This window comes from Tachyglossus aculeatus, chromosome 5, assembly GCF_015852505.1.
Source record: "Tachyglossus aculeatus isolate mTacAcu1 chromosome 5, mTacAcu1.pri, whole genome shotgun sequence".
Classification (NCBI taxonomy): domain Eukaryota; kingdom Metazoa; phylum Chordata; class Mammalia; order Monotremata; family Tachyglossidae; genus Tachyglossus; species Tachyglossus aculeatus.
Window position 1 is genome coordinate 47,004,482 of NC_052070.1, and position 17,138 is coordinate 47,021,619.

Consider the following 17,138-nt stretch of genomic DNA (forward strand, 5'->3'; position numbering starts at 1 on the left):
TGATTTGCTTGGATCTACCTCAGTGCTTAGTTAAGTAAGCACTTAATATGAGAATTATTAAAATACAGCAGAGTTGGCAGGCACGTTCCCTGCCCATCTCCAAAATTTGCATTGTTACCTGGCCCAAGAGAAAGTCAGAAGTGCTGATGCTAATGCAAAATTTACCACCTTCATTTCCCTCATGCCACTGCCAACAGCAAAGTTAGAATTTCAACACAGCCATCAAATCAGGAATATGTAGTTGCCATAAAATACAAAAATCACAATGTAATTTATTCTGTCAAAAGAATATGTGTGCAGCAACTGAAGTTGTTAGTTGGTGTGGGTGGAAAAAACTTTTCTAAAGAAATGAGTTTGTTAAATCGTTTACATTTTTCAATACTATGTGGTCTTGCTTTCCATTCAAAGGTCAAAACTCAAACTGCTTCCTCTGGCAAACTAAGGAGTAAATATGAATTACTATGAGTTCTTCAATGAAAATCTAACATTTATTATCATAAGGTGAACATTCAACTGCTGAACATTTGCCCTCACCTGTTCAGAGAGTGCACTTTGCAAGGGTATTACAAGGATGAAAATACTAAGCAGGATGGGGGAAAAATAATAATAATGGCATTTATTAAGCGCTTACTATGTGCAAAGCACTGTTCTAAGCACTGTGAGCCCACTGTTGGGTAGGGACTGTATCTATATGCTGCCAACTTGTACTTCCCAAGGGCTTAGTACAGTACTCCGCACACAGTAAGCGCTCAATAAATACGATTGATGATGACAAGGTGATCAGGTTGTCCCACGGCGGGGGCCCAGTCTTAATCCCCATTTTACAGATAAGTTAACTGAGGCACAGAGAAGTTAAGTGACTTAACCAAAGTCACACAGCTGGCAATTGGTGGAGTCGGGATTTGAACCCATGATCTGAGTCCAAAGCCCGTGTTCTTTCCCCTACGCCACGCTGCTTCTCTGCTGCTTCTCTTTAGATTTTATTACTAAAATCTAATTTAGTAATACATTAAAAATCATCTTGTTACTAAACAAATGCCAATTCCTCTTCTCCCTTCTTTTTAACTAAATCTTCTTTCAAAATTCCAATTATCTTCCATTCACAAGAAAACCTAAAATTACCAACACTGAAAAGCACATGTTCAAGAAAAAAAGCATACAACAGGAAGGTCCCACTAATGCCTCTAACAATCCCACCCATCCTGGATTACAGCAGACATATTAACCAACAAACATGAGCTTCCTTCCCAAACACATAAACACATGGATTAGCCTTTAAAATTTTCTCTGCTCTTATTTTCACAAGAGTGATTTCATTTTATTTAAATAGCTTGCAGTTTACTAACAAGTATCCTGTAGCATATCTGGTTTATGGTACTGGGCTATTATAACCTCCACACTCTACCTCATTCTCACCTGTCCCGCCGTCGACCCCCGTGCCCATGTCCTTCCCCTGGCCTGGAATGCCCTCCCTCCGCACATCCACCGAACTAGCTCTCCTGAATGACTGAATAAATATTAAATCTCTGCAAAGTAGGGAGACAAAGCTTCTCTGGGATTGAAGGAAGGTGACTGTAGGTTTAAAGGCTGATCAAAAATGGTGAGATTTCTGTAATAGTAAATTTCATGAGGTTTGGTTTGTTTTTCAATATAATTGAGCTCAATTTCAATTGCATTTTGAAGGGAACAAAAATTTCCCTCAGCAGAATAGACTATTATTAGTACGGCATTCATTTAGCATTTACTGTGTGTCAAACACTGTTCTAGATACAGGTTAATCGGATGGGACTCACTCTCTGTTCCAAATGGGCTCACAGTTTAAGTAGGAGGTAGAACAGGTGTTGAATCCCCATTTTACAGTTGAGTCCTCTGACACCCAAGCCCAAATCAGGCTGCGGCAGATGGAAATCACGTGAAATACACAACTTAGTCACATCTTTGTCATCACACTCCCATGTATTTTACACCATATACACACACGCACACACATTAATGGAATAAGTTTATTTTAATATTTGTCTTCTCCTGTAGATGGTAATCTTCCTGTGGGGAGGGATCATGTCTAACAATTCATTAGTATTGTATTCTCCTAAGTACTTAGTTCAGTGCTCTACATACAGTTAAGTGCTCAATAAATACCACAGATTGATTACATTTCAAAAGGAAAAAATAAGTGAATTAGCTATCAGCAGAAAATGCATTCACAGTCAACTTATTATTACTATTTTTTTATATTCTTACTTGCCTCTGCCAAAATTGGGGTGGGGGGGGAGAATGGAGTACAAAAATGGAGGTGGCTTTAGGGGCAACAGGGGAAAGCTGGAAAGAGTTACTATTCTGAACTGTGCATGGTGCAGCCTGACAGAAGGTTGGAGGGAAGACAGACATAGAGCTGGTGAGAGCTTAAAAATTTGCAAGGATAATCCACTCACAAATAACCCAGTTAACTTTATTTTTAATACAGAATAGTATAATGAAAAACATAGGGTCTTTAAGGTACACTTGAGTGGGATGTGTGGATGGTATTCCAAAGGTATGGATAGAAATATTTTCTTCTAAACATGAAGCACCAAATAAAGAATGCTTTTCAATGGTAAGAAACCTGATTGTTCCTTTTTGTAAATACTGAGCCCATTTTTATTGGTGATTCACGCTCTGACATAACATACAGGCAGTTCTCGACTTCAAGATGTTTCGAGTTAAGACAAATAGCACTTTTTACTGCCTGTTTCAGCTTTACAACACACTGATTTCCACTTTACAACACCAGCCCTGGGGACGCAGGTGGCTGGGGAGCAAACTGGAACCAGGTGGAAATGGAAAAACAATTTTAAAAATTAAGAGGGAGGAGGGAATGTATGGAGGGGGGAAAAGGTAGAGAGCTGGGGGATGGGCACAGCAGGAGGCCAAAATGCTGGAGACCCATGATTTTTTTTTTTATGGGATGTGTTCAGCACTTACTATGTTCCAGGTATTATAGTTAGCACTGGAGTAAGTCAAGGCTCACAGTCTTAATCCCCATTTCACAGATGAAGTTAACTGAGGCACAGAGAAGTGAAGTGATTTGCCCAAGGCCGCAGAGCAGACACATGACAGAGCTGGGATTAGACTCTAGGTCTTTCTTACTCCCAGGATCACGCTCTATCCACTAAGTGCTGCTTCTCATGACTGCCAGGTGAGACACTAAGGAGGGTAAAAAAAGTCAGCTACCTTATTGTAGAACTTCTCAAAAATCAATTCAAATACATTAGTATATCTATACTACTCATGTATAATTAATTGGGTACACAATGTGGGGTACTTTTGGTAAAAATGGGTGTCTAGTGGGTGCGGGGGGGGGGGGGGGGAGGGGTGTTCTGGAACTAATCCCCCATTTAAAACACTGTTCCTGTGAGAAAATTGGACAGTTTACAGTGTATGGATTTAAAAGATGCTGTTTCCAGGAACCAGTTGTGTTGTAAATCTGTTGCCTGCCTATGGATAATTTATTGAATGTTGAACTTCAATGTACAGCAAAAATAAGTAATTTAAATGGGTATTTCAGCATCTTACTAAAGTGGATGTTAGACGTTACTGCGGCAGGGGTTCAAAATTCAGAGAACTTTAAACACATTACTGTCTTACCAGGTATTTAAAGAAATATATTCGAATACAACCTAGTAAATCAGATTGGTATTTACAACTGCAGTTGCCAAAGGATACATCTGCAAGATACATATTTTGACATACGGTTTTTCAAATGCTAACTACAAAAGGAACAAAATGCAGTTAGCAGCCTTGAATAAACTGACCCAATTTTAACCCCAAGTACAAAACCAATTTGCATCATAAAAATTATAGGGGTAAGATCTGACTGCCCACCCCAAGTCCAACCAGGACTTTACATTCAAGTCTAGGTTGGAAATAACAGACTTTGACATTTTAAAATTTCTCAGTCAGATTTCTTAAATTTTCCCAACATCCAAGAATAAACTTCTCTGGTTTTTCCCAGTTGCAAGTCATTATATCCAGTTTTCTCTCTCGCTCTACTCCTCATTGATACTTTATTTCTTTAATGTTTTAGCAGCTATCAGTCATTTCCATCTCACTAACTGCTAAGCCAATGGTTAGCTCATCAACTCTCCATTTATTAAGTCAACCTCTCATTTCCCTTCATTTGATTAGCCATTTTTCAATTTTTTTTCTTTCAAATCGGAATCCAGTGTTCCAGATGCAACCGCTTCACAACTGCTTAAAAGAAAACTACAAGCTTGGTTCATTATGCTGTGGCTTTTTTGTTCAATTTAAAAACTGCAACCACCTACCTAATTTTGTCAGTTCTCCCTAGTTTCTTTCAGTCTTCCTGATGTCTAGCCTACACCTTTGCACTGACTACCTAGTCAATCAAAAATATATATGTACTGAGTGTGACCTTGGGGTAGTAGTGGGTGGAGGAGTTCCTTGCCCACAAGGAGTTTACAGTCTAGAAGGGGAGGGTTCCTGACGCCAAGGAATTTATATTATGTGTGGGGGAGGAGGAAAAAGGGGAGGAAGCAGTGGAGGGAAAGTAGAAAAAGAAGGGAAGCAAAAGCACAATATAGGAAATAAACACTTCTGAAAGTGTATCAAGATGCAGAGACCTGTGCTAAAAGTAGCAGGGAGACAGTTAGGCTTCATTTAGGATGCTTGAGGTTCAGGCTCTCTTTTCTTGTCTTTTTTCCCTGATTTCTTTGAACTATTTGCATAACATCCAGATCATTAAAACGTTAACATAAATCACTGAGGCTTGACACCCCACCTAGCCTTTCACTATCACCCTAAAAAATTTCAATCCTTCGAGCAATTTTCACACCAGGTCCACTCTTAGACAAATCAATTTCAATCGATTCTGCAAATCAAAGTTCTGGCTACAGTCAAGGAGAACAAATAACATCTACTGTGCTCTTTTCCGCCACTTTTCCCCCCAATTCTAAATCATCAACTGTATCTGGCACGGCTTATGCTTAACAAAGCCATCCTCATAACTTCTTTGTCTTCTAAATGTTAACAGATTCTCTTTCAATTTTTGTCTCAGTATTTGACTAATTGTAATGACAGACTTAAAGAATGATAATTTACAGGTTTGCAGCCTTCCTTTTAGGTTCTTTTTAAAGACCTGGGCAGCACTTGCTTTTTTTGCCACCCGCCGCCCCGTAAATCCTAATTTGTCCCCATGTTCATGATTTTTCAAATTGTGATTCATTTGATCCATCAAATATTTTCTACCTACGTCTCACCACTAGATGTAGTCACCAGTTATTGCTTTCTGATCCAATTATCCATATTCTGACAGATTGCTTGCTAGGAATCCAGGATCCCAGTTATTCTAAAGTGACTCGGACAGCAACTTCCTTCATTTGCAGGTCAGTGGGCTCACTTCCTAGGATTCCTCAGAGGGTAAAAGTCATCTCTGAAATTTCCAAGTCCCCTTTTCACACCCTTTCTCAAACTGTGCCCTGATAGTCCCACTTTAAACTTGCCTGATTCTCTTTCTTCTCTTTTTCGGGTCAGACCCCCCTCCCCCCTCACCCTCCCCACACACACTGTTTAGACAGTTAATTATTCTTCCTAACATCATGGCAGATGTCTCAACCCTTGCATTCATGGATTTTCACGCATTGATTAACTAATATGCTTTAACAACCACCCCAAATTTGCAGATTTTAAGTCCTAGGTACTAAATTTGAAAAGGATGCTAAAATTTCCCCTTATTTTGCTTTCATAAATTAGTTTGCTGGAGCTGTTATATTTGTCACTTTTTTGGCTTCAATAGGTCGTTCATACTAATCTCACTCTTATTCATCAATTTCAGCCACTCTTATGTTAAGTTTAAAGACCAAGAAACATCTCCCCTTTACAGGCAGGCTTTTTTGATTAGTGCTGTAGTAAATTTCACTGCAAATATATCTACTGGACAAAGCTCAACTTTCTCTCGATTATCTTCTTATTCTGACAGCTGACATTTCTTCAGAGTTAAATTCAGGATTCTCTCACTAACCATCCAATCTCTTCTTCCCTTTCCTCAGTCTGGTTTCTATCAGTTAATTGGGTTTCAGATAAAGGCCCGTATTAACTGTATACATACACAGATTTTATGCGTGTTTACTTTTATGGCTTTTGCGGCTTTTAAAAAAATGCAACCTATACAATCTTATCACTTATAATCTTATCTTATCACTACTACTAGCTTCTTACAAGCCATGGGAGTATTCTCCCCAATTCAAAACCAGACATGGAAAGATTGGCTCAACCAGAAAGGATTGGGAGAGCATGGATTTTATTGACCGGAGCAGACTAGAGGACTATATTCAGGAATTTACATTTTTTCCCCCTTCTAAAAGTAAACACTTCACAATCAAATGGGTTCCATAGCTCCAACATGCTTACATTTTAAAGTTCCAAGTCAATAGCACGTGCACCGAAGCTAAAACAATGTGAGCCCTCAGGTTAAGGGAACAATGAAACTGCTAACATTCAAGTCATTAAGTACACCTGCAAAATTTAAGGCCCTCGTGGAAGAAGAGGACATACTATTTCTTAATACATGAATTCCACATTATATTCTCAGTTTATAGATTGACATGAGTCCGTAATTTTTTTCCAACTAATTTGGGTTTTGGTTACAACACTTCTTTGGCAGGACCAAAACACTGACCTCCTGAGTCAGTTTGAAATGGATGATTCCTTTTGGCTGCTTATAAGTCACACAATACGTAGTACAACCCTTTTGACCTCAAAACAGGCTGGCTTAAGCAGGGTCTATTAATAAATGACCCTGTTTCCTTTTCCCGCCCAAAACCCAAAATAAAGTCTCACAAATGAACCATTAGATATTGATATGAGTAAATAAAAGCTGGTCTTGCCCTTCCCATGAATAACAGAAAGCAGGGTGGTGGGGGAGGGAGTCTGAGAAATAAGGTCAAGCAGTTCCATAAAACCTCCAGTGTATAAAAAAAAAAACCTACACTGCAAAAGGAAGTAAACACACAGTCTGACTTAACAGCTGTACACAGTTACATTAATTAAAAAGGCTAGTCTACCTAGCAACCAAGGAATTCACTAAACCTTCCTGACAAATTGGAGCTGCTTCTCCACCTCCCCCTGCTCCCCCAAATGAATAAAAAAACAAGCTGTCATGTCACTGGAGACACCTGGATTAAAGACGTGTATGTAAGCATTTATGAAGCAGTTACAACTCAAACTGAAACGTACATTATACAACTATAAAAACACACACACAAAGGAAGTGGTATGACTACATTACGTCAGCTCTTGCCTCAATTCATAAATGAAAAACCACAAAACAAGACAAAAATCTAAACTGCCCTTCTCTGGAAACCTACTTAAAGGGAATGCATGCAGTTTGAGTCTTTAAATATGTTATTGAACAGCACTCGCCGATGCATCACTTTCAACTGCCACAGGGAAAGAAATGGTGTAATCCTAGTCAATTCTATCGTGCAGCCAGATCAAATAACATTTCAAGCACTGCCTGCCAAGCACCAGGCCCTGCCAGAGTACAATAAGCACTCAAGTGCTCTGGACTCAAAACCACCTTTCACTGGTCCCAGAGATCCTTATAAAATAGTTTGAACACTACTAAATTACAGAGCTGGGGAAAAAACAAATACAAGCTTCTAAATGCTGCTCCCACACAACTCTGAACTTGCTGTACAGTATCTAAAATGTCTGCCTTGTGTTACTTTACTAGGCAATGTAAATATTAAAGAATGTAGTTGCCCGTAAGAATCTAAATCACACACACACCAAAAAAAAAAAAAAAATGCAGGGCGGGTTATGGGGTGTCTGGAAATAATTGCCCACAGTTCAATGGCTTTACATTGGGATACTGTTCCCGTCTGTAAGTTTTTAAGTCCTGTTTAACTTTGGAGTTCCCAGAAAAAATAAATTACCAGAGCTCAATACGTTTTAATTTTGGCACCAGATTTTAGGAATTTGAAGATTTGTCAACTCTAACCTCAACTTTTACTCATTTCCTAAGTAGAACACCGAGTAAAACACACACACAAATCCTCGCCTACAATTAATTACAATGGGGAAAATTACTCTCCTTGTTCACCGCCATTTTCACACACATACCATTTAAAAAAAATTTCCATATGGCTGAAAAGGAGGCCTTCCAGCCAAACAATGCCCAGTGGACTGTAGGGCCACATGTGCTCAGGAGAGGCTTTAAAAGCTGATTGCTGGGAAAGAAACCAGTTCCACTTTGTTTTACAAACAGAAAGTGGTCAAGCAGGTCTCCTGTCACTTCATCTGAGAACAAGGTTTGAATAAACATTACATTAAAAAAGAACCTTACACCAGAGAACTGTAGCAATTAAAACTTAAGACACATTCCTCCTTGAGGACACTCCCACACTTCAACTACTACTGGAGAAAGGCACAAGCCTTCTCTGAGGCCAAAGAGGAAGCTGTGTTCCCAACCTCCCTGGGACAAAAATACTTGATAATTAAAAGTCCTGTCTATTTCAACAAACGCAAAAAGGTTCCTCCACACATTTAAACCAAAGTAGGCAAAATCAGAAGCCACTGAGCCAGACAGTGACTCTCTAATTAATGTCTTGATCCAATAAAAACCGTTCCATCACTTTACCCACTCAACTCAACTTTCCTGGTGAAGAGAAGGGAAAATAAACAAGAGACAGAGAAGTGCTTTCTCTGCCCATTTTTTTTTTTTTTTTGGTTCACTGAGGTTTCTGGGAGGACTTTTGAAACACATACACACACTCACTCTCAGCAGGACTATAAACCCATCCAATGGGCAGTGTGCGGTTAATCCCTGCCCATTCCTGGGCAGATGGGAGCATTACTCTTGATGATACACTAATGTACCCTTCATTACGATCAATAAATAACGCTCAGCAAACGCTGCGCTCCCGTTTAACCAAAGGCTTCTAAAGGCCCACAGAGGGGACCCACAACTTGTCCGGCCTGACGAGGTCAACTGGTAAAGGGGCCAGAACCCTGGGGTTCCCTTTTCGACTGTGAGCCCACTGTTGGGTAGGGACTGTATATGTTGCCAACTTGTACTTCCCATGCGCTTAGTCCAGTGCTCTGCACACAGTAAGCGCTCAATAAATACAACTGATTGATTGGTTTTCAGGCCCCCATTGGGCTGACCTGTGGTCAGCAACCCTTTCCCTCCCGACCCCCAATCCTGGCCGGAGGGAGGGAGGGGGGGTCCCCAATAACGCCCCCAAATCCCGGCCTCATCTCCCCCAGGCGACACCCCTTGCTACTTTCAAGCCAGCCCCCCCCGACTCTCCCTCGAACACACATACTTCCCAAGCGCTTAGTCCAGTGCTCTGCACACAGTAAGCGCTCAATAAATACGATTGATGATGACATACACACACACTCAGTCATCATCATCATCATCATCATCATCAATCGTATTTATTGAGCGCTTACTATGTGCAGAGCACTGGACTAAGCGCTTGGGAAGTACAAACTGGCAACATATAGAGACAGTCCCTACCCAACAGTGGGCTCACAGTCGAAAAGGGGGAGACAGTCCCTCTGCCAACGTCCTTGGCTTTTTTTGTTGCCAACCTGTACTTCCCAAGCGCTTAGTCCAGTGCTCCGCACACAGTAAGCGCTCACTAAATACGACTGATGATGATGATGATCCTTCCAATTCCTCGGAGGTGCCGGGCCACTTGCCTGCAATCCCAGCAGCTGCTCCGGGTTGACCCCGCAGGCCCTTCTTCTCCTCCTCCTCCTCCTCCGGAGCCGGGAGAGGAGCTGCCTGGCTCCTCCCAACCTCATGCGGGACCCGGAGCCGAGTCAGCGCCCCATGGAAGGAAGGAGGGAGGGAAGGAGGGGGAAAAAAAGGAGGGCGGCGGGGTGGGAGAGTGTGCAAATGCACTTGCTGAACAAAAGGAGGCCCCCCTCGGGTTCAGCGCTGCCCAGCTAGGAAGGCTGGGGGTGGAGGGAGCATGCACTGAGTCGCAGGTTTGCTGCTGCTGCTGCTGCTGTTGCAATTGGGTGCCCGGGCCCGGTCCTGGCGGCTGCGGTGGGCCTCCCCGCACATGCACCCGCCGCCTCTGCCCGTGCTCCCCTCTCCCAAGCTGGGGCTCAGCCTCCGCCGGCGGGCAGACAATTGCACATGCCTGGGAGCCGGTCCCTTGTCTCTCACTCGGCCGGCGTTGAAGAGAAAGAGCGGCCTCCCGGGGACAAGAGGCGGCCGCCGCCAAAACCCGGCCTGGAGCCCCCGCGCTCAATTCCCCTCTGCACACACACACACACATACACAGCACGCTTCCTCCGTCTACTACCTTGTCCCCTCCTCCTCCCGGCTGCGTGATTGATGGCCGCTCTTAATAGCCTGGTCAGCTCGAAAACGCATCTGCAAGCATGATACTGAAGCAGCATCCCCGTGAGTGATCCGCGGTTCGCACATCCTGGGGCCGCCGCCGGGAATATTAATGTTCAACCGCCTCCTGACATCCAACGAGGCGTACATTTTCAGGAAGCAATAAAGGGGAAGGGGGGGGACACCCGAGAGGGTTGGTCCAGAGATGCATTGCTTCACGTCAAAAATAAAATCATCATCATCGTATTTAGTGAGCGCTTACTGTGTGCAGAGCACTGTGCTGAGCGCTTGGGAAGTACAAATTGGCAACATATAGAGACAGTCATCATCAATCGTATTTATTGAGCGCTTACTGTGTGCAGAGCACTGTACTGAGCGCTTGGGAAGTACAAATTGGCAACATATAGAGACAGTCATCATCAGTCGTATTTAGTGAGCGCTTACTATGTGCAGAGCACTGTACTGAGCGCTTGGGAAGTACAAATTGGCAACATATAGAGACAGTCATCATCATCAATCGTATTTATTGAGCGCTTACTGTGTGCAGAGCACCGTACTGAGCGCTTGGGAAGTACAAATTGGCAACATATAGAGACAGTCATCATCATCAATCGTATTTATTGAGCGCTTACTGTGTGCAGAGCACTGTACTGAGCGCTTGGAAAGTACAAATTGGCAACATATAGAGACAGTCATCATCATCAATCGTATTTATTGAGCGCTTACTGTGTGCAGAGCACTGTACTAAGCGCTTGGGAAGTACAAATTGGCAACATATAGAGACAGTCCCTACCCAACGGTGGGCTCACAGTCCAAAGGGGGAGACAGAGAACAAAACCAAACATACTAACAAAATAAATAGAATAGACATGTACAAATAAATGGAGTAAAAAAAAAATGTACAAACATATATACATGTGCTGTGGGGAAGGGAAGGAGGTAAGATGGGGGGATGTCGAGGGGGACGAGGGGGAGAGGAAGGAAGGGGCTCAGTCTGGGGCCTGAGTCATCATCATCAATCGTATTTAGTGAGCGCTTACTGTGTGCAGAGCACTGTACTAAGCGCTTGGGAAGTACAAATTGGCAACATATAGAGACAGTCCCTACCCAACAGTGGGCTCACAGTCTAAAAGCGTACATTTTCAGAAAGCAATAAAGGGGAAGGGGGGGGACACCCGAGACGGTTGGTCCAGAGATGCATTTCTTCACGTCAAAAATAAAATCATCATCAATCGTATTTATTGAGCGCTTACTATGTGCAGAGCACTGTACTAAGCGCTTGGGAAGTACAAATTGGCAACATATAGAGACAGTCCCTACCCAACAGTGGGCTCACAGTCTAAAAGCGTACATTTTCAGAAAGCAATAAAGGGGAAGGGGGGGGGGGGGGACGACACCCGAGAGGGTTGGTCCAGAGATGCATTTCTTCACGTCAAAAACAAAATCATCATCATCATCAATCGTATTTATTGAGCGCTTACTATGTGCAGAGCACTGTACTAAGCGCCTGGGAAGTACAAACTGGCAACATATAGAGACAGTCCCTACCCAACAGTGGGCTCACAGTCTAAAAGCACACATTTTCAGAAAGCAATAAAGGGGAAGGGGGGGACACCCGAGACGGTTGGTCCAGAGATGCATTTCTTCACGTCAAAAATAAAATCATCATCATCATCAATCGTATTTACTGAGCGCTTACTATGTGCAGAGCACTGTACTAAGCGCTTGGGAAGTACAAATTGGCAACATATAGAGACAGTCCCTACCCAACAGTGGGCTCACAGTCTAAAAGCGTACATTTTCAGAAAGCAATAAAGGGGAAGGGGGGGGACACCCGAGAGGGTTGGTCCAGAGATGCATTTCTTCACGTCAAAAATAAAATCATCATCATCATCATCAATCGTATTTACTGAGCGCTTACTATGTGCAGAGCACTGTACTAAGCGCTTGGGAAGTACAAATTGGCAACATATAGAGACAGTCCCTGCCCAACAGTGGGCTCACAGTCTAAAAGCGTACATTTTCAGAAAGCAATAAAGGGGAAGGGGGGGGGGCAACCGAGAGGGTCCAGAGATGCATTTCTTCACGTCAAAAATAAAATCATCATCATCATCAATCGTATTTACTGAGCGCTATGTGCAGAGCACTGTACTAAGCGCTTGGGAAGTACAAATGGGCAACATATAGAGACAGTCCCTACCCAAGAGCGGGCTCACAGTCTAAAAGCTGACCCGGATTTGGGGTGCAATTTATCCCTCCCGAGTAAGCCATTTTGTTGCAAGCCTACACTCCCAACCCTTGTCCGCAAGAGAATAAAGATCCATCTGCTAAGCAAGGCATGGCTTAAATTGGGGTTGATTGAAATTCATCTAATAAGGCAGCAATAAGCGTCTGTTCCTTTCCATGTGGCCTTAAGTGAGCACTGAGTCCTCGGCTACACAATCCCAGGCTCCCTCATTCATTCAATATATTTTTTTAAATCTGCATCGAGACAAAATCATCGATTTAATTCGGGACCGGTTTTACCCGCACCACGGCGAAAAAGACGCTGATTTGCCAACAGTTTCTTACAAAGTAATTTTAAAACACGGTTACAAAGTCTATCCCTTGGTAGCCAACACCCAAGATCCTTCCGTTCCCATAAATAAGAGGCTCCTCCAGACGGGGATGCAAAACCACTAATTATATGCACTGAAAGAGTGCAAGTTCCCCTCAGGCCCAACTAGTTAGAAAGTGACCAGCTCAAGATCCCAGTGATAATTTCTGATCTGCTTAATAATACCTTTTCACCCTCTAGATAGCTCTTTCAGGAGTATCTCAAAAGCCCTTATAAATATTCATTAAACCTCACAACATCTCACGAGATTGCCAAATTATCACAATGACCCTTATACCAATTGGCTAACTGAAACTATACAAGATTAAGTGACTTGCCCTATGGCACAATGAGGAACAAGTCAATCAGGGGATTTAAATAGAAATCCCCAAGACCTGCCTTACCCAATTCGTGTTCCAACCAAACTGACCCTCTTTGGCTTCTTTCAGATGATGCCTGCTCAATTTACACCACTCTTACCTTTAAGAAAGAAATCACCGGACTCCACGCTGGACAGAAATACCTATCTAAAACTACTAACACAGCAAATTCACAAGGAGCTAGCTGATGGAGTATAATGCCCTTGCCACCCTGAAAGGCTGTTGTGATCAGTACAAATTGAAGGTGGTGTGTAGGCAAGCCTGGCTCTCCAGCAAGATGCACTGTACTTTAGCTCTTCAATAAGAGAGGAATGAGCTGCTTGAAAATAAGCTTCATAACCACGTGGCTTTATGATAGTTCTGCACCTGTCACAACTGAAATCAATCCCGAAGTCAAACGACAATAGCAGCGGCTGTACTTGTCCACACTTCCAATTTTCTAATCAGCTTGGCCTGACACATGGCAAATCCTAAAGTATTTTTCTGTTGTCCATTTAAGAAATGCAGGTTTACACTGATTTTCAACAGGCTGGTGATAATAATACTGCCTTGTATTATCCTGGGAAGTCAAATTGATTTTACAGGTCTTCTCTTACCTCAACATCCCAGTTTTAGATAGAAAAAATAAAGGTGCAAATAGGTATTAATGGAATTAAACCGAGTTTCCCCGAAACCCTAATCTGTGTTCTATCCACTAGTCCAGCATTTCCCACCCATTTTTTGCGCTGAGAAACCCTGAAGACATGGTTCAACCCTCTCACTACCCTACATCCCAGATATCTCCTAGACCTGTGACTGACAGACCTCCCTTCACGTCTTTAGGGGGTCTGGAATGAAGAAAAAAAATCCCTGACTATTACATATAAGAAGCAGCGCAGCTTAGTGGAAAGAGCGTGGGCTTGGGAGTCAGAGGTAGTGGGTTCTAATCCCGACTCTGCCATTGTCAGCTGTGTGACTCTGGGTAAGTCACTTAAACTTCTCTGTGCCTCAGTTAACTCACCTGTCAAATGGGGGTTGAGACTGTGAGCCCCACGTGGGGCAAACTGATTTCCTTCTATCTACCCCAGTGTTCAGAACAGTGCTTGGCACATAGTAAGCACTTAAATACCATCATCATCATATAAGGACACATACACAGGTTCACCAAAAGGCACACTTTGTGGCGAGGGGTTTGTTTTTGAATGTTATTAAGTGCTTACTAAGGGCCAGGCAGTGTATTAAGCGCTGAAGCAGATACAAGGTTGGACACAGCCCATGACCAATATGGGGCTCAGTCTTAATCGCTATTTTACAGATGAGGTAACTGATGTACAGAGAAGTTAAAGTGACTTGCCCAAGATCACCCAGCAGACAAGTGGCGAAGCAGGGATTAAAACCCAGGTCCTCTGACTCCCAAGCCAGAGCTTTATCCACTAAGCCATGCTGTTTCCCTGGGTGATCATCATGCCACACCACCATCACAGTATTGATTGTGTGCCAAAAGAAACCAAACTACAGCAGGACCTGGTAGTTGTGGGGTGGAAAGGGAAGTATAAATTGTGATTCCTGCGCTCAAGGACTTTATACTCTCATGAAGAAGACAGACAGATATAAAGGAACACCTTCTCTAAGCCACACTGCCTCTCTGAGGGGTTTATCCCACCTTTCAGGAAACCTTCCCTGAAAAGTTCAAAACACTCCAGTTGCACCACCCTTATCACTTATTTTACTTTCTTTCCTATCATCAACACTTATCAATCAATCAATCAATCGTATTTATTGAGCGCATACTATGTGCAGAGCACTGTACTAAGCGCTTGGGAAGTACAAATTGGCAACACATAGAGACAGTCCCTACCCAACAGTGGGCTCACAGTCTAAAAGGGGGAGACAGAGAACAGAACCAAACATACTTATGTACAGAGAGTCATCAGACTTAGGTCACAGTTGTTTCCTGAAAACTGTATCTTATGTAAACTTTAAGTTCGAAGCAATTTTCTCACAAGGACAATGCTATAGAAGAGGAATTGGTTCCTGAACCAAGGTGGGAAACTATGTTTTTGCCAAAATTATCCAGAATTTTATAATCAATTACAGATGAGTGACAGTGCTACATTAGGCTGTAGGCTTGTCTCTAGACTGTGAGCTTGTTGAAGGCAGCAATCCGCGTCTACCAATGAATGAATTGTATTCATTCATTCATTCAATCGTACTTATTGGGCGCTTACTGTGTGCAGAGCACTGTACTAAGTACTTGGAAAGTACAATTGAGCTCTGTGTGTACAGCACTAACCTAAGTGTTTGGGAGAGTACGATATAACAATAAATGGACACATTCCTTGCCCACAACGAGCCTACAGTCTAGAAGGGGAGCAGCGTGGCTTTGAGTGGAAAAAGCCCGGGCTTGGGAATCAGAGGTCGTGAGTTCTAATCCTGCCTCCGCCATTTGTCAGCTGTGTGACTTTGGGACAGTCACTTAACTTCTCTGTGCCTCAGTTACCTCAGCTGTAAAATGGGGAATAAGACTGTGAACCCCACATGGGACAACTTCGTTACCTTGTATCAACCCCAGCACTTAGAATAGTGCTTGGCACATAGTAAGTGCTTAACAAATACCATCATTATTATTATAAATAAATAAATTACAGATAAGTATATAAGTGCTGTGGGGCTGGGAAGGGGGAATGAATGAAGGGAGCAAGTTACGGTGATGCAGGAGAGAGGGAGAAGAGGAAAGGAGGGCTTAGTCGGAGAAGGCCTCTTGAAGGAGATGTGCCTTTAATAAGGCTTTGAATGGGGGAGAGAGTAACTGTTAGATTTGAGGACTGTACTCTCCCAAGCACTTAGAACAAGGCTCTTCACACAGCAGGTGCTCAATAAAATACCACTGATTGACTGAGTATGCATATTGAGTCAGAGGGGATCTGTCACTGGGTAGGTGATTTTTACTTCATCAGGCAGTAGATTCAACCCAGTGATTTCACCTAGCAATCAAACTGGCTTCCCCAATTCCCACCCCTCAGCCTCTCCTGTTTTGGCCCTCTATTCTCTTTAAACTTTTCTCCCTGTTCCCCCTATATTTGGACTTTTATAATTGTTTCCCCATTTCCCTGGTACATCCCAAGCACTCAGTACAGTGCTCTGCACACAATACGATGGATTGATTGATTTCCCACTGCCTGTGTCCTGGGAACGAATGCCCTAAAGGAAGTGAGTTTGAAAAGTCAAATACAGATGTGTTGTACAGCTGAATCAGCGTATAAATTGAGAATAGGGAAAGTGTATTTTATTGTAGACCACCAAGTGCTTAAAATAGTGCTTTGCACACAGTAAGTGTGATATTAAGTGCTTCACACTTAATTGGCACTCAAAAAACACTACTGATTTGATTTACTAAATTAAGCACGGTTGAGAGACTGACTGGATGGGATGAAAAAGGGTTAGCAATGTCTCTGGAGAAAATCTCCACTCCTGGAGAGAGGGTTGAGAATACAGACTTAAGAGTTTGCTTCCCCCCCAACCCCCCACCCCGGGCCCCAAGACACAATACTGGGTAAAAGTTGTTAAGTTTTTGTTAAAACACACATTAACCTCTAAAGCTTAGTGACATGTGAACCACAGATCCAAAACTTTCACGTGAAAGGCCAAACAAGACAATCAGTAAACACTTACACATGATCTTTTCCTCTTCAATTTTCTCTTCTCTGAATACAAGATTCCCATCTCTGTCCCACACAGGGATGGCAGAGCTGTCTCCAGAATGGAGTTCTCCCAGTTGGTGATAGAACACAATATCCCCCTCCATGCCACACCAGACAGGCTTTCA

General features: G+C 42.9%; 1 protein-coding gene across 5 annotated transcripts in view; it reads right to left on the reverse strand.

Annotated features, from left to right (window-relative positions):
* The window catches only part of RERE (arginine-glutamic acid dipeptide repeats), a 562,577-nt gene that overhangs the window by 425,724 nt on the left and 119,715 nt on the right, over positions 1-17,138 (reverse strand). The gene's annotated exons all lie outside the window — the stretch shown is intronic.